This window comes from Macaca thibetana, chromosome 18, assembly GCF_024542745.1.
Source record: "Macaca thibetana thibetana isolate TM-01 chromosome 18, ASM2454274v1, whole genome shotgun sequence".
Lineage (NCBI taxonomy): Eukaryota > Metazoa > Chordata > Mammalia > Primates > Cercopithecidae > Macaca > Macaca thibetana.
The window spans coordinates 25,081,030-25,105,288 of record NC_065595.1 but is presented as its reverse complement, the minus strand read 5'-3'; the positions used below and the strand labels follow the sequence as shown (position 1 = coordinate 25,105,288).

The window sequence follows — 24,259 nt, the reverse complement described above, 5'->3', positions numbered from 1 at the left end:
AGTTCCTAACAGGCCACGGACCAGTATTGGTTAGGGTTGGGGACCCCTGGTTTAAAGGATAGCAAGAACTGGAAGCCAGGGTAGCAAACCCAAATGCCTCTGGGAGGTTAGACCAGAGGGGAGCTGGAGGGCCGTGGAACTAGAGAGCTCATGACCCTCCTAAGGACCACTTCTCCTCTGCTCCAGTCAGTTGTGGCCAGGGAGTATGTTAGCCCAGCAGTGCCAGAACGTTAGATCTTAAAAAAAATTGAGAAATCCATAATTGATTTGTAAATGCTGAAAGCCTTTATTGTTATTATTATCATTTTATTATTATTTTAGAGATTAAGTCTTGCTTGGTTGCCCAGGCTGGAGTGCAGTGGAGTGATCATAGCTCACCGTAACCTGGAACCCCTAGGCTCAAGTGATCCTCCTGCCTCAGCCTCATGAGTAGCTGGGATTACAGGCTTGTGCCACCACACATGGCTAGTTTTTAAATTTTTTTGTAGAGATGAGGTCTTACTGCATATCCCAGGCTGGTCTCGAATTCCTGGCCTCAAGTGATCCTCCCACATCAGCCTCCCAAAGTACTGAGATTACAGGCATGAGCCACGGAGCCCAGCCAAAAAGCATTTTTTAAAAATAAATATAAACACTGTGTAAGCCAAATGAAACAATTATGCAGGCCATATCCTGCCAGTTGGCAATCTCTTTTTTAAAGGTTAAAAACTGTGATAGTAGAGTTGCCGGCAAAATTCTTACTGGTGAAGGAGGTATTTTGTTTTATTTGGGAGATGGTGATCATACAGAGATTCTCAGTTGTCCTAAGACACACTGGACCTTCCCAGTACAGTCTTACAGGAAGGGAAGATATTAGTGCCTGGTGGGATGGAGACTGTGTAAACTTCTGAAGTTGCAGAGGGTGACGTGGTGAGAGCAATCGGGAAAAAAACACAGCACGGTGTCCAAGCTCAGGGGTGGCTTAGGCAATTATCAAAGGCCAGGGCAGCCCATTTGGCAAGTAGGAGCTTGAGAGTCAAAGAGCCCAGAGGGCAGGGGACAGACAGCCTTGAGTTAGGTAACTCTGAGATGTTGTCAGTGCTCTTAGAACAAGATGCCTTCCACTGCATGGTGATATGGTGGAAAATTCTAGCAACTCAGAAAAGGAGAGAAGAAGAGAAAAGGAAGGGTGTTCTGACCCCACCAAATGGGCGAGGATTCAAGGAAGGGCTCAAGTCCCAGAAGAGGGGATCAAAGAAGGTATAGGATGGATGGGAGCAATATGCCAACACTGACACAGAAGGAAGCACAATGCAGGTTTTGATTTTGCCTGATGGCAGCAAAGGCAATTGGACTGCCCTGGCTGACCAGGAATCGAATCTATCAGGGAAGATTCTTAATGACAATCCCTACCAGTTGGGAGACTAGTACGGTAAGTTATTTTGGCCCAGCATGAGGGGTAGATTTGGGTGTACAGCTGCAGCTCATTCATCCATTTAGCTGCGGGGAACTGAGAATGAACCAGGCAGATAAAATGGAGCAAGTCCTAGTTCTCCTGAAATGACCTCAGATGGACAGTTGCCTACTCTGCTTGTGTTTGAAACACTGAGGGAAAAAAATCAGAACCTTCCTGTCATCCATGGTGCCAGCTCTATCCTAGTTCACTGTGCACCTTCAACTTTAAAAATCTACAGTCCTGCCATGGCAGCTCATGCCTATAATCCAAGCACTTTGGGAGGCTGAGGTGGGAGGATTACTTGAGACCAGGAGTTTGAGACCAGCCTGGGCAAACATAGTGAGACCTGTCTCTACAAAAATAAAAAATAAAAAATAGCTGGGTGTAGCAACTGTGGCCCCAGTTACATGAAAAACTGAAGCACGAGATTCACCTGAGTCCAGGAGGTTGAGGCTGCAGTAAGCCATGAATGTGTCATTGCACTCCAGCCTTGGCAACAGAGTGAGACTTTGTCTCAAAATAAACAGTAAAAATTTACACATAGATCTGGTCTTGAAACAACACAGAGATATACACCTCATATAGACTATTTCAGAAGCACATCAGGGGAGTTCTTAGTCATTGAATTAGCTCATTCTCAGGTTGCTATAGAAAACTACCTAAGCCTGGATAATTTATAAAGAAAGGAGGTTTAATTGGCTCAACGTTCCACTGGCTGTACAGGAAGCATGGCTGGAGAGTCCTCAGAAAATTTACAATCATGGTGGAAGGTGAAGGGGAAGCAGGCACATCTACATGGCAGGAGCAGGAGGAAGAGAGAAAAGGGAAAGGTGTTACTCACTTTTAAACAACCAGATCTCATGAGAACTCACTGTATCACGAGAATAGCAAGGGGGAAATTCGCCCCTATGATCCAATCACCTTCTACCAGTCCCCTCTACCAACACTGAGGATTACAATTCAACATGAGATTTGGGTGTTACACATATTGGTTGGGTTTGTGTCCCTGCCCAAATCTCATGTTGTGGATTTTTTACACTTTCCAAGAGTGAGAGGAAGCAAATATGGACTATTGTCCTTCAAAAGAGACTAACATACTAGCATCATAAGAATTTACCCAGCTTTCTTAGTGACTGTCTTCTACAAATTCCCATCCACCAAATAAACGTCAACTTCACTTTTTTTGGTGGGGGGCATGGGGTGGGGGGGGGACACAGTCTCGCTCTGTTGCCCAGGCTGGAGTGCAGTGGCACGATCTCGGCTCACTGCAAGCTCCACCTCCCGGGTTCACGCCATTCTCCTGACTCAGCCTCCTGAGTAGCTGGGACTACAGGTGCCCACCATCATGCCCGGCTAATTTTTTGTGTTTTTAGTAGAGACGGGGATTCACCGTGTTAGCCAGGATGATCTCAATCTCCTAACCTCGTGATCTGCCCTCCTTGGCCAACTTCACTTTTATTCTTGCTTTGACTGACCATGCAGTATGCCATAGTGGTAAGAACATAATGGAACAACTTATCTATGAGTTCTATGAGTTATCTATCTATCTGGCTTCACTGCTTATTTATTGGAACATTTGCAGAAAATAACTAACTTGTGAGCCTCAGTTTCCTTGTGTTCCAATGAATTTAACAACATCTGCTCCATTTACCAACTTCACAGGGTAGTTGAGAGAATTGATTTGATAACTTGGTTAAAGAAATTCACATGGCAGCAATTGTCAATGCAGAGGGGCTAATGATTCTGGAAAGGATAGACCTAAATGTCTGGGCAGTTAGAAAAAGGATTGAAACTACATTTTTACTTGGAAAGCAAAGCTCAACTAAAACTTCAATGTTGATTCTCACCTGGTGGCAGTTCCTCAAGAGCAGATTCCTCATGGGAAAAATGTTTAGGTTTTTCCAAAGGGGATAGGGTTTTGCACAATGCTAGCCTACGTAAATGTAAGATCTTAGTCCTTTGATTTCCATTATACTTAGCATTCTTATTTGTCTTATGTTAACAAAGGTGCATGTTATAAACAGGAGGGACTTCTGATGCTGCTTTAAATCTGGTGTTTTTGTTTGTTTGTTTGGTTGGTTGATTGGTTGATTGGTTGGTTGGTCACAGTGACTTTCACAATTAAAACCTTGAGCTTGACTCTCTCTTAGTGACTCCATTCCTTTGAGAGACTTCAAAGGAAATTTAATAGAATCATGGCATTCGAGCAGGTAATCCAAAGGAATGGCAATCAAACAAGAGGCTTATTTTATGTTTTGAGAGAAAATTTTACAAATTTCATCTTCAGTGGTAGAAACAGTTTTGTTGGCTTGACTGCAGCTGTGATAAACAGAATACTCCTTGCTGTTTTGCATGTAGATGTTTATGCATGACCAGGGAAGTGCTGAAGCATTCCTCGTTAATTCACACACCTACAGCTTTCATAAAATCTAAGTGAAAACAATCAGTGCAAAAGGTTTGAATTCTGAGTCATATATCAGCATTCTCAACCCAAGCTCCACATCATTTAGTGAAAATGCTGTTATTTCCTTGTAAAACATGACTGTTTTTTACCTGCCTCTATTTTTCCGTAAGCATTATTTCTCCCTACATTTAAGGAAGAATTTGCTATGATGCAAAGCACTTTATTATGCTATTAGCTAAATAAAATTGGGTTGACTCCATTGTTTACAGTTTGCATGACTGGGGCAAGGTATCTTACCTGTTTTCTACTGTAAACTGGATACAACCTCAGAGCCTTTCTCTGAAGGAGTAAGAAGTCAACATGTGTAAAGCACACAGAATATCATAGTGAAGGCTCTATAACTTAATTTCTCTCTGGCTTTTTTTTTTTTTTTTTTTTTTTTTTTTTTTGCCTCCTAACTTATCTATTCAAGCTTTATTTCATTTTGATTCTCAGTTCTTTTTCTCAAATTTCAGATCAAGGATGCTTTAGAAGTAGAAGTAGCCTATTACAACATTCATCTTATGGGCTCTGGGAAAACACCGGGTGGGGCCACAAAGCTGAAATGATTTCCCCAAGATGAGACAGAGAGTCTCAGAGCCAACCCATGGTTCCTGATTCTAAGACTAGTGCTCTTGCCATTAAAAACCATTCAGCTGTTTCTTTAACTGATTAGCAGAACTTATTTCAAGACTACTTTGCTTAAAATTATCTGTAAGACAGTTACATAAGCCCTTAACTTTAATTTTTTAATACCTATCCAGGATCTTTTCAGTTCCTGGAGCTTCACTGTAGTGCTATCTTTAGGGTGCATGCCAATAAAAAATATTTGTCAGAGGTTATTTACAAGAAGTTCTTTTGCTACTTTGGTAATAAATTATTCTTAGATCCTTAGATCATACACAGTATGGGCCAACCCTTAGAACACTTATCACAACCACAAACTCTTCTAAAAACTGACATAGCACCTGCTGAGCAAGACTGCCTTAGGAAATTCCTTATCCATTCTTTTGCTGCAATACTCTACTACATTTTGGCCTCAGCTAATTGGACCAGAGGGTGAACAACTGACCAAAGGCAAACAATCCATTGGCTGGTCAGCATCCTATAAGGAGGCCTTAAATGAAAGCTTTGACCAATAAAAATCAAGATAACAGGATCAATTAGATTCTATCTCAGAGTAAAAAAGAGTCAAAGTCAACTAGTTTCTAACAAATGCTATGATCCACACTTCAGATTGGAGTCTGTGAAATATGAACCAACTTCAAGACAATTCCATGATAAAACTGGAAAAAATTAGTCATTAAGACATTAGCCAGGATGTTAGTGGTATGAGAGGATACAAACATGCATCCTTAAAATTAAAATACATAGCCTTTAGGCTTTGACCTAGATATCTCAACAGAGTGAACAAAGGGTAACATTAAAAGTAAATAAAAGGTTGAGGCAGGAGGATAGCTTAAGGTCAGGAGTTTGAGATTGGCCTGTACAATACAGCGATACCTCATCTCTACATAAAAATGTTAAAATTAGATACAAATATAAGCCAGTAAATACTCTTTGATCTTAAAATTTCTAATTTGGAAAAGTGTCACTTGTGTGGTGTTCCATGTTACTAACGGTTTCAAACTTTAATCAGGGATATCTTTCCTTTTCAGGCAAAGCACACACCGTGAGACACTGCTAAAAGTCTTTAATATTGCCAGTAATGTTATCAAGATAATTAAAGGACTTGTAATAATATTTTATAATAATGTCTGAACATCTTGGTGATTAAATTTGGAAAAGCCAAACTAGATAGTGAATGACACTGAGAAGGGTAGATAGCACAGGGTCCAAGGTCAGGTGTGCTTCAACAACTGTCCGTAGAAAGTCTTTGTTTTCATCAGGATATATGAGTTGGAAAATTTCATGATCGTGGATGAGGTTTTCATTGTACTTTCATGAAAAACTACCATTTAAAATTTGGCAGATATTTAAAAATGATGATTTTTTTAAAACTACCATACCAGACAATGTCATTTGTAAATCAATGTGTAATTAAAACATTTTGAAAAGATGCCCATACCAGACCTCCAGATTTTCTCCACATTTGAGTAACTTGGAATTTGGTTCTCTGCGTAGCCTGTTAGCCATTTTGACTGAAACAGGACCACACCAAAAGCAAAGGCTGGTTGTTTCAGTCCAGAGATGTGCCTCCAAAGAAGAATTACTTTGAAAAAATCTTAATAGATTTTAGGAAAATATTTTAAAATCAGCTGTTGGAGAATTTAACTATTTTCAGATTAACAGTTTATTGCTGGATTGTTTTTCCCTTCTTATTCTTCCATGTGGTTTCATGCAGAAGTGATCTGGTTGTAAAATATGAAGAGATGGCAATAAACTCATTTGGCATTATTTGGATCAAGCAGCTGGTTGACTTAAATCAGTTATATCACTTCTCTCCACCTCCATGCCAAGCACTGGTCCAGGCCACCATCTCCCTCACCTGGGTTACTGCAGCAGCTCCCAGCTGGTCTCTCTGCTCCTCTTCTCACTTCTCCAATCTATTCTCAATGAAGAAGCACACATGAAAAAATAGTAATTGTATCATTCATGTCACTCGACTTCATTCATTTAATGAGCCCTAATCACAACTCTTTAGCTTCCTGCCACATTCAGAGTAAAACAATTTCCCATTCTGGCTTTTAGGGCCATCCTTGATCTCACCCCTGGACTTTCTTTCCAATCTTGACTCCTCTTTCCCTGGGTCACAATCCTCCAGCCCCACTGGGCTCCTCTCATTCCATCCCTGGAGCACACAAGCTCTTCCTCACCTCAAGGCTATGCACATGTTCTTTGCTCTCTCTACTGATGCTCTCTCCCTCTCCTCTCCTTTTTTCTCAAAAAGAAACTCCTCTTCTTTTCAGGATAATGTCAACTTTTCAAGTAAGCCTTTAACACCCAGCTAAAAGGTCCCGTCCATCTCAGTCCCTTGCTGGTTATCATCCCAATGCGTATCACAATTAAAAATGGTTCCATTGCTTTATTGTGTGTTATCCATGGGGCTGACAAACGTCTGTCATCTTAACTCGTGCCTTCCCAGCATCCAGCAGAGTGCCTTGCCCATGGTAGGTATCTAACAGGTATTTTTTGAATTAATAAGTGAATGAACAAATATTTTGCTCTCTCAAATCTTTGTCATCAATCTAATCTGAAGGTTGGGGATATTCTAAATACTGTCTAAATAGGCTTATATTTCTTATTCTCAGAAAATGGCCAAGATATACTTCTGGGGCTGAGTGGCTAGACCTGTTTTCCTATGGGAGGGTATGGGGATTCTAGCCATGTGAGATAGCCCGTATTTTCCAGGTTGTGTCATGCCAACATTCAGCAATTTGTTATCCCAGTCTTAGTATAGCCCTGAAATCATAGGAGAATATGAATACAGTGAAGTTCAGATGGATGGTGGCTCCAAGTAGGTTCCCTGGACTACAGTCCAGCAACTAAAATCCAACTAGTCAGGCCAATAGCAAGAGGGCACCTCCTGGGCACCATGCAGGTTGCTACAAAGAACTCAGATTGAGTTTAGGAGCTACTCAGAGGAATCTGGAACACAACACTGCATCAGCCTGGGAGAATACTTTCAAATGCTGAGAGTTTTCCTTATTCCAAGGGCATGTTTGTGAGCTATACTATCCAACCTCCCAATCCCTCATACTTGGGTAGATATAACTCTGAATGGCACTACATAAGCTCTTTCTCTCTAGTGGATATGAACTGAAATCTCCTATGGGCAATTCATTTTCTGAAGAGATATGTCATTTCATAATTTTTTCCTAGATTTGAGGGGGTGATGCTATCAATTGTCCCTTAGCCTTTAGAAGAGAGTAGCCTAAGTTGAAGAGTTGCTTTTGTCATGCTGACCAACAGCCAAAGCAGCAGGAATTGTGTGGTCAAGGGGAACTTCAGGCAGCCCAGGAGGTACAGGAGTTTATATTCTCTCTCTGTGGTCTACTGAAAGGACTTTCTTATGCATGCACCCCCAGGGGAGTGGATAGAGTTTATCACATAAACTCCTCTGGGGAAGATTACTTAGGTAAGACTGGAAACTCAGAGAATCTGAGTAGGGCCAAAAGCCAGAAACTGGTGCTCTGAATTATAATCCAGATGTCCAGTGGGAAATGCAGCTTGGGAGAGATCTACACAAAAGCCCTCCAGCATTTTTGTAGTTTTTTGGATCATTTAATTTAACAAGCTCTTCCCCTACTGCACTCCCACCTCTACCTTTGTTTATTAAACCTTTCCTATATTGACTTTAAATTAAAAATAAATTTTACAAAACGTAACACAATAGAGATCCGATGGACAAGTGATCACACAATACTTGCCCTAAAGACTGAAACAATTAAACTCCCATCCGTCTCGATAACGTTTTGTACCGTGATGCTAGACTTCCTGTTGCTTTGACCTCTCTCCTTCCGGCATCCTGTCCGGGGACAGAAATGACACCACAAAGGTTTCCTGTGCTTGTCCTCTCCATTTCTGACCCCTCACTACATCCTCTCTCCATCTATTTGGAGACCAATGATTTGGTTCCTTTGGAATTCCTCCCAGTTCATGTATTTGATGACATTTGTTGCTAATTTGGGATGCCGACAATGCAGGCGAGAGCCCAGGCTGAACTCATACCAGCCCTTAGCCTCCTACACCTCTAGCATACTGGCAAATTGGAAATGCAATATTCTTGGCTATTTTTGGTCATAATTTGTTGTGGGATCCCTTCTCACTGCACTCTTCCTGAGTATCCTGGATATCTGAAATAAATTAATATCTTAGACTTTTTAGATACTTTCTATGTGCCCACTCATTTTGAAAACACCTTCTTGAAGTATCATAAATCAGTGTTCTCCTGTGCAACTGTGGGAAGGGTCCTCTGGAAAGAGCCTGAGGTCAAGGACTCCAAGTCTGGGATCAAGGAGCTACCATCTTGCTGTTTGCCCTGGTGCCATCGGAGCCTTCCTTTTCTTCCCCAAGCATCTCATGTCTGTAGAATTAAGATTTCAGCCCATTGCATAACAGCCAATGGCCATGCTTAATGCTGTGGTCTGCAGAACATTCAGTACATTGTTGCCAGCCAGAAGATATTAAATAGAAGTCATGACCATACTACCATAGAAAAATAATTAGAAGAAGATGGGTCCTGTTGCCTTCATGGTACTCTCGTCCCCATAATTAACAGCTGATGGGGTTGGGAAGCCAGGCCAGGTACAGAAATGGGGCCCCAGGTGCTGTCTGCATGCCTTCCCTGCACCGGGAGGCCTTGATTCTGAGCCCTGTGCTGCCTGTTGGCCAGCTGCCTGTGGATACCCACAGATGCCCCCCTGCTGCTCCAGACACACCACTGGAATTTACTCCCAAACAGCACATTTTGGGTTCACATTTTCATCCTCTTCCTTCTTAAGGTGAAATCTCCCCATTGTTTCCTCTACTGAGAGACCCTACTAACTTACTTTATCTGAATCCACACCTGAACATGATTACTTACCTTTCAGAAGCCAAAAATTAATTACTGGCCTTGCCCAAATCTGCATATCCAGAGTCTAGAAATGCTAGAAGTGTTTTGCAAAGTGCCTGGCACAGAGAAGGCATTGACTGTGTGGCTTACTGAAGGGAGGGAAGAAGAAAGAGATAAGAGAGGGAGTAGGAAAGAGGGAGCAAGAAACATTCTAAAACCCAGAGACATTCTAATATTAAGCCTTCCTTGGGTCATTCCAAGCCTTTCAAAGTGACCTAAATCTAAGAGAAAACTATGATTTTACCACCTTGTTATGTGCTTTTATAACTATCAAAGATATGGAGATGCCAGGAAGAACAGATTGACAATAGCAGCAACAATAGCAGTACCTAAGAGTTGTGAGAACTTTTTGGAAGGCACTTTGAAATCTTCGACATGCGTGGACTCATTGAATTTCCAAAACAATGCCATAGATATAGTGAGTAATACTGTTATACCTGTCTGATAGATGAGCAGACAGAATTTAGAGAGATTGAGTAATGTAACAGATAGGAAGTTGGAGAGGGTGGTGTTGAATCAGATGTCACATCTACTTAGGGATTTCTTTAGGTTTTCTCTGAAGGTTCTATGACCCTTCTCCATGGTTCCAAGTTCTCAGAATGTGAAGAAGGCATGCTCAGTGTCATCTTTTCCTGCTGTCTTAACTTGAATGCTTTATGCTTTGATACCTTGAATCCTATTTGCAACTCTACTTCGGTTGGGATCTCCTGGTGCCCAGCATACCTGTCTCCCTAATCCCACATCTCCTAAAGCAGCCACGTTCCTTCCCTGTATCGCCTCCTTGTCTGTCAGTGGGGGGTGACAGCAATTCAGTCTCTTTCAGTTGGGTGCCATCAAGGCTTTTCTGAGTTGCTGCTATGGAGACAAAGCACAGGTACCGTTTCCATTTGCCACCAATTGCTATTAAAAGACAGGCACGGGATGGGAGCCCAAGATGTTCAGTGAATCAACCTGGAACTTACCCCTTTTTGAAAATTCTAATAGAGGGTAATTCATGCATGTTTGTTGGTGAGCCATCTGCCTCAGGGACCGAGCACAGGTTAGATAATTAAACTCAACCTGTTTCTGCATGGCTGTCTGACTTACCATTTACCTCATTTCAGACTACTCGCCTCCAAAAACCCACTCTCCAAACTGGTTAACTCATTGTTCCCCCAAAACACCTGTCTCTCGCCTTTTTATTTTTACTCATGCCATCCCGTCCACCTGGAATGCCCTTACTTTACTCTCCCCCTCCAGATCCTTATCATTTGCTTCACAATATGTTCCCCAATCACCTTGCTCATAATGATCAGTCTCTCCCTTGGATTCCAATAGAACGAATTCTATATAATTTGTTTGGTAATTAATCATGTGCTGCCTTACAACTTTCTACTCTTACCTTAAACTGTTATTTAAATCTTTAATTTTAACATAACTGTTTCCATATGTTTGTCTTGTTTCCTTAATAGGAATATAAGATCTTCAAAGGCAGAAGGTATAATATATAATTGTATCCCTTTTAGTACCTCATATACGGCTGATTGTTCATTTTTCCTTTTTTATTTTATTTTATTTATTTTTGGCAAGTGGACAGCCAAAATTATAAAATTTCAGCCAATTACTTTGGTAATAATAGATCAATAATAGTTAAACATGTATGAGTGATTGGAGAATATGAGATACTTTTTAACCCAGGTAATTGAGGAATAAGCAGGAACAACAGGACTTTAGGAGTCCACTGGCCAGATCACTTTCAGGAAGCTTTCATTCTGCTCCCTTCCTCACAGAGGAAGACAAATAATTCTAGAAAAATGCCTCCATAATTCTTCGCTTGTCTCTCTTTTTCTCTTCCCCATCCCTTCCACCTTGCAACATGCATACTTTATTTCTTCTCTTTTCCTTTCCTCTAGAGTTCTCATGAAGACATGCCCTAATGCTTTTACTATGGCTGTGACATCTTCCTCTGCTACTCAAGGTCAGGGACGTTGAACCCTCCTTGCACAAAGAAATAATGAAAAAGACCTTAATGAAATTAGCGTATGTGTTAGACAGCCTCTGTGATGACCCCCAAGGATCCCAGACTCCTAATATACAAACCCCTGTAGAGTCACATTCCTGAAGTGTGGGCTGGAACCAGTGGCATATTTTTAACAAGTGGAACATAGCAAACATGATAGTATAGCACTTTCCAGATAAGGTTACAAAGCACTTTGGTTTCTGTCTTGCTTGCCTTTCTTGCCTCCTTTCTCTGAACCTTCCCTCTAGGGGAAGTTCCTCTAGGGAACAACAACTGATATGTTGTTAACAGCCCTAGGGACAGACCCATGAGGCAAGGAACTGCCAGTCCAAGGGCCTTGAGGTCAGTTGTGGGAATAAGCTGGGAAGCACATTCTCTCCCGTTAAGTCCTCACAGCCCTGGCCAACACTTCATGGTAGACCCTGAGCCAGAGAACTGAACTATGCCACTGAGATTCCTGACCCACTCTAGCTGTGAGATTGAAAACATTTGCTGTTTTAAGCCACCAAGTTTTCAGGTAATTTGGTATACAGAAGTAGATAACTAATACAGTATTTAATTATGGTTAACCATTCAGAAAACAGCCAGGATCATCTGAATGCCTCTAACGGTGTTTTTAACATTTTCCTTTTGTAAGCTTGAAAAGCATAGATGGTTCATTGCAGATACAATAATTGGGTTGATACTAAGTGGTTGCTCCAGTTGCTCCATGTCCTATTGCCCGTCTTTGATCACAGTGAGTCTGGCTGATGATTAGCAATACATCCAGAGCCAGGCCAAGATTTCACAGCTAGATAGATAAATGTCTGATAAAATAAGCAGTGTGGAACAAGTCACTTAGCCTGCTCCAGTTCTCAAGATGATCGGGGAAAAACTGGTATCCTCAGTGGCTTAGTCTCCAAAGTTTAGCAAAATTCTAGTAATTACTCAGGAAAGAACTAAGCTTTTGTTTCACTATTTGAGATTGTACCTTCCCTAGTCAGAATAAATCTCACTTGTTTAATGGACAAACTGGGATCAGCAAACCATAGCTCATAGGACAAATCTATACCACTGCCTGTTTTTGTAAATAAGGTTTTATTGGGACACGGCCACTCCCATTTTTAGATATGCCTGTTGCTGCCTTTGTACAGCAAGAACAAAATTGAGAAGCTGCAACAGAGTCAGTGAAATTCACAAAGCCTAAATTTGTTATCATCTGACCTTCTGCAGAAAAAAAAATATGTTGGCCCTGCTCTAAGACAATGAATTGCAAGCTGTATTTGAAGGAGCACTATTTCTACCAAATGACACTAAATGTTACACGGGAAAACAATAGGTTCCAAATGTTGGGAAATACTGAGTCAAACAAAGTTAAACAAGTTGTTTGCTGCAGAACTTCTCTGAGCTCTTACTAAATCTCCAAGAGGAGGACATGGAATGCTGCATATTTTACAATTTTTTTTGACCATAAAGCTCTTCGTTTCAGAGAGCATCCCAAGAGACTAGTGTTCGATTCCCTGGGAAATGCTATTCTAGTGCTATGAGAGCAGCAGTTTTCAAAGCATTAACTTTGCAAAATATGGAGTAGACATAAGCATCACCAATTTTTGGCTTTTAAAAACATCTACAACAATTTGAAAATACACAAGGAAATGGCCTTACTAATAGTGAGCTCAGAATACAACGGACATTTGGAAAGTCAGATAAATATAAACATAAAGTTGCTCACTAGTAGCAGGCTCTGTTTTTGCAGAGCCAGACACACTCAAAAAACAATCTTAAAGTTGAAGGGAGAGCAACCTGATATTTTACTTCAGTAGGTCTCAAATTTTCTACCACAGAGCTGCCATATTTCACGCCATGAGGTCTCTCTGCCTGGGAAGAAAGAGGACCTAGGTTTTAACAGTCAATTTGGGAAAAAATATGGGTTTTGTTACTAAAATTTACTAGTCCAACCTTTGTTCTAGAAATAAGGAACACATTTCTAGAGGGCCAAAAAGGTAATGGTCACAGGTAGCCAGCTATGGACCCATGGCCAAGGTTCAGATCCATGTTATAACTTTCTCCCCCCACCATACTATCCTGCTTGTGGCATGTGGGACACATTTTCTGGATGACTGGCCAGGCTAGGGGCCTAACCCATAAGCCTGGGAAACTGCTCGCTTACTCACAACCTCAGTCTAAATCAGCACAGGATAGGGGAAAAGACACCAGAAAGAGTTTGGTGAGTTCAAATGAAGACCATAAATTACAAAGTATGACGCTAAAACGTAATAGGATGGAGAGTGAGATGTTTCCTATTGTCTCAGAACCATGGTCAAAGTCCAAAGGTGAGCTTGGGTCGTTGGTGATAAGCCTGTCTCCATAAGGTTTACTAGAGGCTCCATCTCTGAACTATCCCCAACGAAATTAAGAAAAGAATTGAGTTGGGGATGGGGAGTGGTAATATAAAGTTGCTTGCTAATAGCAGGCTCCGTTTCTGCAGAGGCAGCTACATTCAAAAAAAATCTTAAAATTCAAAGGAGGACAACTTGATATTTTACTTCAGTAGGTCTTTGGTGAAGTGCATGCTAGTGAAGAAAGTCTTTTCTCTCATGGCTTTGTAGCTGTGGCTGGTGGTGGTGCCTCTCTCTCCTCAAATCCAAGTAAGACAATATCCAATGGAATCCTGAATAGATGCTGATGGTGACTCTAAGAGAGGTAGACTGGCTGGATACATGCTAAACTACAGATTTTGAGGTATTCTATGATGACAGGAGTGGGACATTGAGAGAGCATACTAGGAAATGATGCCTGCTAAGGTGAGAGGAGAGAAGGGTGTGTATAGATATATGTCACCTGGAGTTTTGGGAAGGTGCATGTTTGAGTATAGAAAATAGTGTTCACTTGGAGACCAGAGATTCCTGAAGGTAATTGCTCTAGGTCAGTAGCCCAAGTCAGCAGTGTCTCGTCATGCAATATACCTGGAAATGAGATATGGGCAGGCCCATCCCATTTCAAGGCTCTGTGGATCTGGGAAATACAAAAGAGGACTCTAATGGCTCTCATAGCTCCATGGGAAGCAACACGGAAGCTGATGATAAGAGCCATAGAATCATTCAGGATAGCCACTGTACCAAGCAACGAGACCCAACACAGACAAGGAATTGGAGATGTTTATCACTGCTCAAGGCCAATATACAACTGCCCTCTCCAATGGAGGTGGAAGTTCCGAGTGATGAAGGGGCCAAGATGAAGCTGAATGCTCTCCCTCAAACACACCACTTCTATGGAGGCTGCCAATGAACTGAAAACACCAACCTCAGAAAGGACTGGCCTGAAGCAGAGCTTGACCAGGACAGCTTCCTCCCACCACACACTAGTCCATCTGTTTCTCATCTGCTGACCATGCCACAATGGGCCAGAATAGGATCCAGAAGCCTTCCGAAGTCTAAAGAAAGGAGTTCAAAGAGAGAAGGAAAGATGTAAGTACCCGAAGAACAAACCACCAACTTTCAAGCCACTGGAGTCACAGACTGGGGGAGTCAACATTTGTGGGGGAGGACACAAACTCTGAATCTGATTTGAGACTGAAGTATCAAAATATATAGGACTGAATCTTAAACAATGAAGTGAACTGTTCTAATAACCAAAAGTGACAGGAAAGTTAGAGGAGCAGGCCAAATTGCTGTTAAGGGAGTTACTTCCCAGGAGGAATGGTGGGTCAACCTATCCTCGTTGAAGGAGCTGTCATTGTATAAGTGTGAAACTGTTTCATTTTTCTACCCATAACATGTTGAGACTCCCTAATAAATTTGTTACATAAGGTAAACACTTTGGACAGAACTTTAATGCTTTCATATTTCTAATGTTTTTCCTCCAAAGGATTCTGAAGGCAACATGCCAATATTTTCCCCATTCTGCAAATTAGCACACACAGAGAGTGGCGTTGGTTATCAAAGGGACTCAATCTATCTACAGCCTTCTGTCTCATACTCATATCATGAGGCGGCGCACTCCCCCTCAGACCCAAATGTGATCCGTTTTTAATTGGGAACAGAACTTTTCACTTCTTGAGCCCAAAACAAATTAAAAAGTAGAAGGAGGAGGAGGGGAAGGAAAAGAAAAAGATTTGCTTTTCCTCTAATTTGAGAATCTGTGATTTCTCACTGGTTTTATCAGTACCAAGATTTTTTTGTTTTGTTTTGTTTTGTGGGGCTTTTTTTTTTTTTTAATGATTCTTTTCTCTTTTTTTCACAGTTCTCTATTCAAGACTAAATTTATCTGCTTTAAAAAATCCATCTGGCTTTTGTGTTATGGAAGCCCACACAAGCCTGCACCAACCATTCTAGAAGCAACAAAGAGTTATCAAATGGAGTGAGTTTCAAATGAAGGGACAGCAAGTTAATTAAGGCCTGAGTTTCTTAATAAGGAATAAAGCACAGTGGAGACTTGAATGATGCCAAAACACATGAAAGTTTCAAAGACTAGAAAAAAAGAAGAAGTGACTTGGCCAATTTTTTAGGTCCTACCCCCAAAATAAATACATCTATTCCCATTTGTATCAACAGACAAATGTAAATATCACTCAAAGAATCTCAAACTAACATTAACATGAGAATGAAATATAAATAATTCTGAACATAAAGTCTACGTATAAAACATACCAAAATGTAAATATAATAAAACTAGGAGTAACAACATTACATTACATTGATTGTTAAGAGATTGTCACTGGTTTTCTTCAGAAACTTTAAGCAGATTTTTCTCTTCTATACTAATCTTGACAAAGTTTAATTTCCTTTAACCAACGGATGAACAATGTCCAATAAAGTGAAACCTTTCTGCAAAAAAAAAAAATATATATATATATATATATATATTTTGTTCAAGTGATCCTGGTGCTAATGAGATGCATTGTTATTAGGCTTTATTTTTAATATTTTTATATCAATGTTAATGGGCAGGAAAAATGGGGAAAAATCTCCTAGGAAAGATCAATATATTTCTGAGTTATTGGAAAGTCTGTAGATTTAAAAGGTGCATAATATATTCCTGCTATACTGACGTGATCTAGGGAGAGGCCCTACTAAACTAAGAATTAAGGGATCTGAAAGCTCATTTTAATCCTGCCTCAGATGCTTTCAGGGAGACGCTTTAGCACATGGTACCTCAGTTCACTCCTCAGAACAAGAAAGCTGTTGATAGCCACAGCAAATCCTGCATGCCTCTAGGAAATGAATTAAGAATCCATGTATGAAATGTTTCTTTGAATTTTATAATGAAACGGCATCTTATAATTGTATGATATGGCAAAGTGAAATCAGGGTGTGGTTATGTTGAAACGTTTCTGTTTCTTTGGCTAAACGAAAGATAAACAAGCAACTTTTTCTGAAAGCAGACTTCCTTGGGGGAAAATCAAATTGTTGCAAATTATAGAAAGGGAGAGAAGACAGGGAGATGGATGGAGAATTTTGAGGAGGGCATAGACCAGACAGGCTCAAAAAGCTCGGTTACCATCCTGTTAAAATATAACCCACAAAATGTTACACCATAGCATTCTTCACAGCCATCTGCTTCTGCCATCAACTTTGATTCCCACAAACAGATTTCAAAAGTTGAATCTGGCCCTCAGTGAGTTTAGGAACATTCAGCAGGACTATCTCTATGTGATCAGAAAATTCACCAACTCTTTATTCCTGTTTCCAGAAACAATCTCTCTCTCATCCTTTCCAATTAAGGCATAACAAGGTCTTATAATTCCTTGTAGCTTTTCAAATCCTTCACAGGACCTAGCAGAAAATTTAAATATAGTTTGCACTGCCATCCTTTTCTCTCCGTCTCCACTTCCACCCCTGCCGCCAGGCCTACCGTGTCAAGTCATCTTTCCTCGGCTGGATGACTGCTACAGCCTCCTACTGGTTTCCTGTCCTCCATTCTAATCTCTTTCCCACAGCCGCAGTGAACTTTGCCCAGAGGAAATCAGATTGTATACTCCCCTGCTTAAAACCTTCCAATGGTTTTACATTGCACTCTGAAAAAAAAAAAAAAAATCTAACTCCATATAATAGCTGCCAAGACTTTATATGTCAGTTAGTCATTGCTGTATAACAAACCACCCCAAAACTCCATGGCAGAAAACCACAATAATTATTTATTTCTTATGTATCTGCTTAGCTGGTATAGGCTAGACGTGGGCTCATGCCCGTATCTTTGGGTTGGTTGGGGTTCTGTTTCACATATTTCTCCTTCTCTTACCTGCCAGTCTGTTATGCTAATAAGCCAGTCTTCTAATAAGGATTTTTTTTTTTTTTTTTTTTTTTTTTTACAATATTGACAGGCAAGCATGATCTGGGAGTGGATTTACCCACTAGGCATAGCAAGCACAATGACTAGGGCCTGCAACACTTTAAGGAGTCCAGATAATTGCTTTAATTTTAATTTATTTTAAAATCAGGAGGAAAAGTTGAATATGATAATAATGAATATTTACAAATAAATGCACTAATATATTTGTCTTTATACCAATGTGGTTATAAAATATATTTTTGAATTTTTTTTTATGGACGAAGTGGCCTAGAAGGTAAAAATGCTGAGGACCACAAAGCTCATAATGTAGCCTTGCACAATCCTGGTTAATCAAACTTGAAGCCTAGAAAACTGATTGTTGGTTCTCTGTTCTCTTACGTAAGTAAGCCATGGAATATCATGAAATGTCAATTTCCTCCCTAAAATAAGGGAGCTAACTGGCAAGAGATTCACCTATCCTCCATAAAAGTAGGGTACCCCAAACACTGGGTGATTCCTCCTTATAGTCATTAATTTGCTCTATCCTGGAACTCTTGGCTGGTTTTGCTTGTTATGCGAGGTAAAATTTTAAAACAGTATTGTTCTAGGTCTGTCATTGCCACCGTGGGTCATAATATAAAGGAACAATATGGAGAGTTGCTTTAGTTCTGTGCAAAGAACAGAGGAAGACTCTATTCTCCAAAGGTTTATACCATTTTCCAGGAGTCCCCTTTACATTTTAATACTATAAAAGTCCCATTCATATTATCAATTCTATTAGGTTTACAGAAATCTAATGCTGGTCAAACATCATGAGACTCAGAGGGGACACAAAAATAGAAGTTACTGTTTGAAGAAGAGAAGCAAAACGATTCTTCCTCTGTAAAGATAATTAGTTTCGGTTCAAAAGTAAGAACTTTCTTTATCTTGCATAGTCTTGTCATTCTCACAAGAATAAATGTGCTTAGTGACCATCTATATATATAGTTATTCCATCCATTTTAAAAGAAGCCATGTAATTTTTTTAGATCACTGTACATAACATATTCCAATGTTAATTGTGTCCTTGTGAAACTCTAAATTAGCTTTATAATCTTTAAAGTATTTTGACATAATTCTTTGCTTTTTTAATGGGTAGTTAATTTCCTGTTTCCATGTAACCCTTGATGACTCTGTGAAAGCTTGGATTACTTTTCCTCTCTGGTTCCCAAACCACAAATGGGAAAAACTGCAATCCTGCAGTGGCCACATCAGCTACCTAAATATTTTCACAGATTCTGAGATTTGTTTCCTTGCTGAACTGGGAGAGAAATTTTCATGGCATCTTACCCTCTGGAATATAAAATTAATTTAATCTTATCTTTGTTTACACATACTTCTTGGTACCCAGCAGTCTTAATATAACTCCACGGACTCCATAACAATATGACTTTTCACGGGCTCCACTTTTAGGGGGTCCATGTGTCTTGTGGCCTATGAATTGGAGAAAACATTTCTTCTTCCCTAACTCTGAATCTCATGCCTAAAATTTCCTAAACTTAGGAGACTCATCTATTGATCCCTTCATCATACTTCTGAGCATGACACTGAAACACATCTTCAAACAACACGGAGGGAGATTTTGGAACGCCCATGCATGTCCTCTGTGGCATCGACTCCTGGGCAGGAAGCGTGGGTGGCCCGCTTAGGGTCACCTGTCAGGGTGTCTGGTCTAAAAGAAAAAAGGAAGAACAGGCTTGAATCTCAACAAGGCAGCCTCTTCCTCTCAGCTGTCTCCTTCACTCTAAGGAAGGGGTCTCTGATTTACCTGGTGGAACTAAAGTAGCGGTTGTCAAAGACAGGCCCTGAGCCAACAGCGATAACGTCACCCGGGAACTCGTTAGTAACGCATATTATTGGGCTCCACTCCACACTTCCCAAACTGGAAACTCTGAGATGGGGCCCACTGAACTGTGTTTTAACAACCCCTTCAAGTGATTCAAGTTTGAGAATCACGGGACTAAGATATTTTTATTAAAACTGAAAGTTGAACCCACAAATTTTTCACTTGGCCCCACCAAGGCCTTATTCAAATCTGTGCTTCCTGGTCCCTATTAGATAGTTCTGTTGCAGGTGCTCACTGCAACCTCTGCCTTCCTGGAGAACAGGTAGTGTCAAAAAAGGAGCCTTGTAAGATGCATGCAAAGTTGGCTTCAGTACCCTCCTGTATTTCCATTCAGGACTTCTATCCTTCAAATTCCCTTCATGAGTTTATGTTGTGCTCACAAACAACCCCCAAATCTCAGTGGTTTAAAACCACAGGGATTATTATCAATCATACCACACGTCCAGGGTGAACCAGTGGGAGAAGGAAACTGCTGTCCATCATGGTGATCCGCACTGTGGGACCCAGGCTGGTACCAACTCATATATTGCCTGTGAATGTGGCACAGGAAAACAGTATGGCAAAGTACAGAGTGGCTCATCAAGTTTCTGTTCAGAAGTGACACACAACAGTTCCTCTCCCATGCCATTGGCCAAAGCAGATAACATAGTTATGTCTGGTCTCAATGGGGCACTAAAGTTTAATCCTCCCCCAAGGAGAAGAAGTGGCTATTGCCAAACAATACTGCAATCTTACTCCATCCTCCAAAGGGCTGTACCACCAACGTAGAATTTCAGACTCCATACTGGACAATGGAAAACTGTGTGTGTGTGTGTGTGTGTGTGTGTGTGTGTGTGTGTGTGATGTTGAATGGATCCAGGATGAAGAGGGATTCTCTGGGAAACCTACTTTCTGTTGGCTCTCAAGCATAGTCATCGGGCCAATTTCATAAAGGACAAAAAATAGTCACATTGATGGAATGCCATCTAAGTGCTGACTACTATGCCAGACCTTTTCTATTCATATTCTCTCTCGAGCTTCACAGAAACCTTATGCAGGAGAGAAAGGAACTAACCTTATTTAAAGAAGCCAAGGCCCAAAGCAATTTAGTAACTTTGCTGTAGTGACAGAGGATGTGGTAGTACTAGGATACTAAGTTCATGGGGACCCACAAAGCTGGATCTGCTCCCAGGAAAATACAGAGCTGAAGGGGAGACATCTCTCCCCCATGTAACAAAGAGAATCATTGATTCTTCTGCTGACCTCCATGTTGCTGGTGATCCCCACTGGTGCAGAATTGGCCTCTAGTCATGGTGTACAGATCAGTCTCAGTCCAATGTGATTATTACAGGTTGAGCATCCTAAAGTCAAATCCAAAATCTGAAGTTTTCCAAAATTTGAAACCTTTTTTTCTTCTTTAGAGACAGGTTCTCACTCTGTTGCCCAGGCTGGAGTGCAGTGTGGTGTGACCAAAGCTCATTGCAGCCTTATATTCCTGGGCCCAAGTGATCCTCCTGCCTCAACTTCCCAAGTAGCTGGGACTACACATGCATGTCATCACATCTAACTAATTTTTAAATTGTTTGTAGAGATGGGGGTCTTGTTTTGTTGCCCAGGCTGATCTTGAACTCCTGACCTCAACCAATCCTTCCACCTTGGCTTCTCAAAGTGCTGGGATTACGGGTGTGAGCCACAATGCCTGGCTAAAATTCAAAACTTTTTGAGCATCAATATGATGCACAAATGAAATACTCACTGGAGCATTTCAGATTTCAGATCTTCAGATTTGGGATGCTCAACTAGTATAATGTAAATATTCCAAAGTTTGAAAAAATTCAAAATATTTCTCATCCCATGCATTTTAGATAAGGGATGCTTAACCTGTACTATTAAAGTGAAGCTGTTTACCCCTAAGAATACAAATTTTCAGGATTTTAATTGAAAAAGCAGTTCTTCAAATAAAAGTAGAGAAAACTTTGTTATTCTTATTAATGAATATCAAGAAATCTACTCAAATCTAGGGTGTCCCTAGATGAATGAAACCAACAAACTAGTTTAATGAAACCATGAACTCTTCTATTTTAGAAAAAACAAAAACAAAAACAAAAATTTTTTAAAAAACAAACTTTATAGCTTTATTTGAGGGAAGCCCTTTGATTTACATTATTAGTGGTATATCAAAAGAAAATCTCTTTGACTGTATTTCATTTTCAAAAGCATTGCACAACAATCAGCAATAATGCACATTAGAGTGTATCACTGGTGGAGAAACTAAGAGGCAACGATATCCAAGAAACATAACCCTGCAAATCAGGTAACAAGCAGCTAACTTTGTCAACACTCAATCCAAAAGTGCTTACCTCACTCAGAAATGGCACCAAAGCCCTTCATGCAAACGCATCATGAAATTATGTCGATGTGATGCTGAACTCAGCAGCTCCATCAGCAGGATGCCAGCTGACTTCAAATGTTTCCCAAGAACACCATGAGCTAATGACCGTGAATGCTATCCAGGGTCAACCCCAAAGCATCCCAGGACACAAACACCAACAGCCCAAGAAGGATGTAATCTTTCAAAGAGTGAGTCACACTCACTGAAGTGGCTATATGGCATAGAGACAACTAAATATTTATTGTTCTGTAATATTAAAACTGTCACCATTAGAAAACAATTTTGAAGAAATTTGTTGGTTTTTATTACCAAGCCCATTAGAAGTATACTTGGAAGAGAAAAAGTCTTACTGACTGAGGAGAAATGCCACAATAACACAGCATTGTAGTACAATCATTCATTTTTCATTCAAGCCCTAGGAGTGACTTGTGTTAACATAATATGAGCTTGGAAGACCTCAGATATAAGTTAGGGAACTAGCATAATCTCCAAGTCAACTGCCTATAACATATTCACTTCTTTACAAATTCTTTACAAATTCTATAAGAATGATAGATCCAGCCTGACTTTAATTACTATGGTATCTTTCTATATTTTCAATAACATACATATATAAATCCTAAAATCCAACAAATAATAAAGCAAAAATCACTGAATACATAGCAGTTTTAGGGACTACTCTGAACTGGCTGATAGTCTTATCATTAGCTTGTTAAAATCTACAAGCTCAGCCTACAATTTTTTATTTACTGCACTTTAAATTCCCTCTCCATCTCAACAATGGTGCTGAATATGCTCATATATCACACACAGTATATCTCTTCATGTTTTCCAGATGGTATTGGATAAAATGGAAACAAAAGGAAGATGTCACAAAGAAAAAGAGATGTTTTTCTACTTTCATTCTTAACACAGTTTCTCATCTGGTAGAGAAAAATATAAACCCATACAGAGCTGATGGAGAACCTCGAGAGATATAGTTCATTTTGAGGAGATACCTATAGGTTCAGGTTTTTCTTTTGTCCTCAGCCAATCTCAGCAAACTGAGGGTATGGATTTCCTGAACTCAGATGTAACTCATTGGCTTGTGCTTTCAGCAGCGATTTAGTGGAGTGGTTTGGATATAATTAGACTCATTCCAGTATTTGTCCCTACAATGATCCCCATGCTCAAGGGGAAATATCCACAGTTACAGCAAGTCTGCTTTTTAAAGTTAGCATTTATAGACCCCAAGACATTTAAAACACAAAATTATCAATTTTGAACAAATCAGAAAAACATTTGAATACATTATTTGAGAAATAAAAATACTGAGTTAGAACATGACTTTTCAAAAATTACCTGGAGATTTGACTTTTCTCCAAGCAGGTGATCCTGAGATGAATTTTTTTTTCCAAAAATGGGAATATAAACACTTACGACTTACAGGTCATTTGTGAGGCAAATACACAAAATATAACAGTCTTTGAATGAAAAACATTGCAAGGATGGTAAGGAAAATTACATTATTTAAAGAGGTGATAAATATTATGCACAATCAGTCCCTCTCATTTCCAAGTAGTGTTCACCGTTTTGTTTAACTCACATCCCTGGAAATAAGTTGGGACTATTTATCAGCCATGATGGACTACAAATATGTCACACACCCACTCTGCATTTTCTCTCAGGGCTTGTTCTGATGGTTGGGGCGGCAGGGGTGTGGCTGTCATGATCCATCAGCAACACTCACTCTGAGAGCCATCTGGCCATGCCCTCCAACAAGGGAGCCTGGCCCTACTGCTTTCAATCCTTTTGGCCAATGTCTCTCCATGTCACTTATAATCTATCTTGGTTAGTTCTTGCTGCTGTAACTAAGTACCATACACTTGTTGGCTTATAAACAACAGAAGTTTATTTCTCACAGTCCTGGTGTCTCAAAGTTCAAGATCAGGGTGCCAACACTGGGGTCCTCTTCCAGATTGCAGATTTCTGTCTACTCACTGTATCCTCACATGGTAAAAAGAGGGTAATAGTGCTTTCTAGGGTCTCTTTCATAAGGGCACTAATCCCATTCATGAGGGCACCAACCTCATGACCTTCTCACTTCCCAAAGGCCCTACCTCCAACTACCATCACATTGGAGGTTAGAATTTCAACATATGAATACAGAGGGGACACAAGTACTCACTCTATAACATCATCCCAAACAAATGCCCAAAGTGGGGTACAGACACAGTGTAATCTTGCCCTACCCTATGCATTTGCTCCTATCCACACATCTTGCTCAGGGAGTGTGAAGGCTACTATTCTGGATGCTGATACAACATTTGCCCCTCTTTAT

General features: G+C 40.3%; 1 long non-coding RNA gene across 1 annotated transcript; it reads right to left on the bottom strand.

Annotated features, from left to right (window-relative positions):
- Nucleotides 1-3,660: 3,660 nt before the first annotated feature.
- Nucleotides 3,661-22,094, bottom strand: LOC126941360 (uncharacterized). The gene is made up of 3 exons (XR_007721274.1): nucleotides 21,908-22,094; nucleotides 14,717-14,846; nucleotides 3,661-6,424 (listed from the first exon to the last, which is right to left on the bottom strand). It is a non-coding gene; the product is annotated as an uncharacterized LOC126941360 (long non-coding RNA).
- Between the last annotated feature and the right edge of the window lie 2,165 nt (nucleotides 22,095-24,259).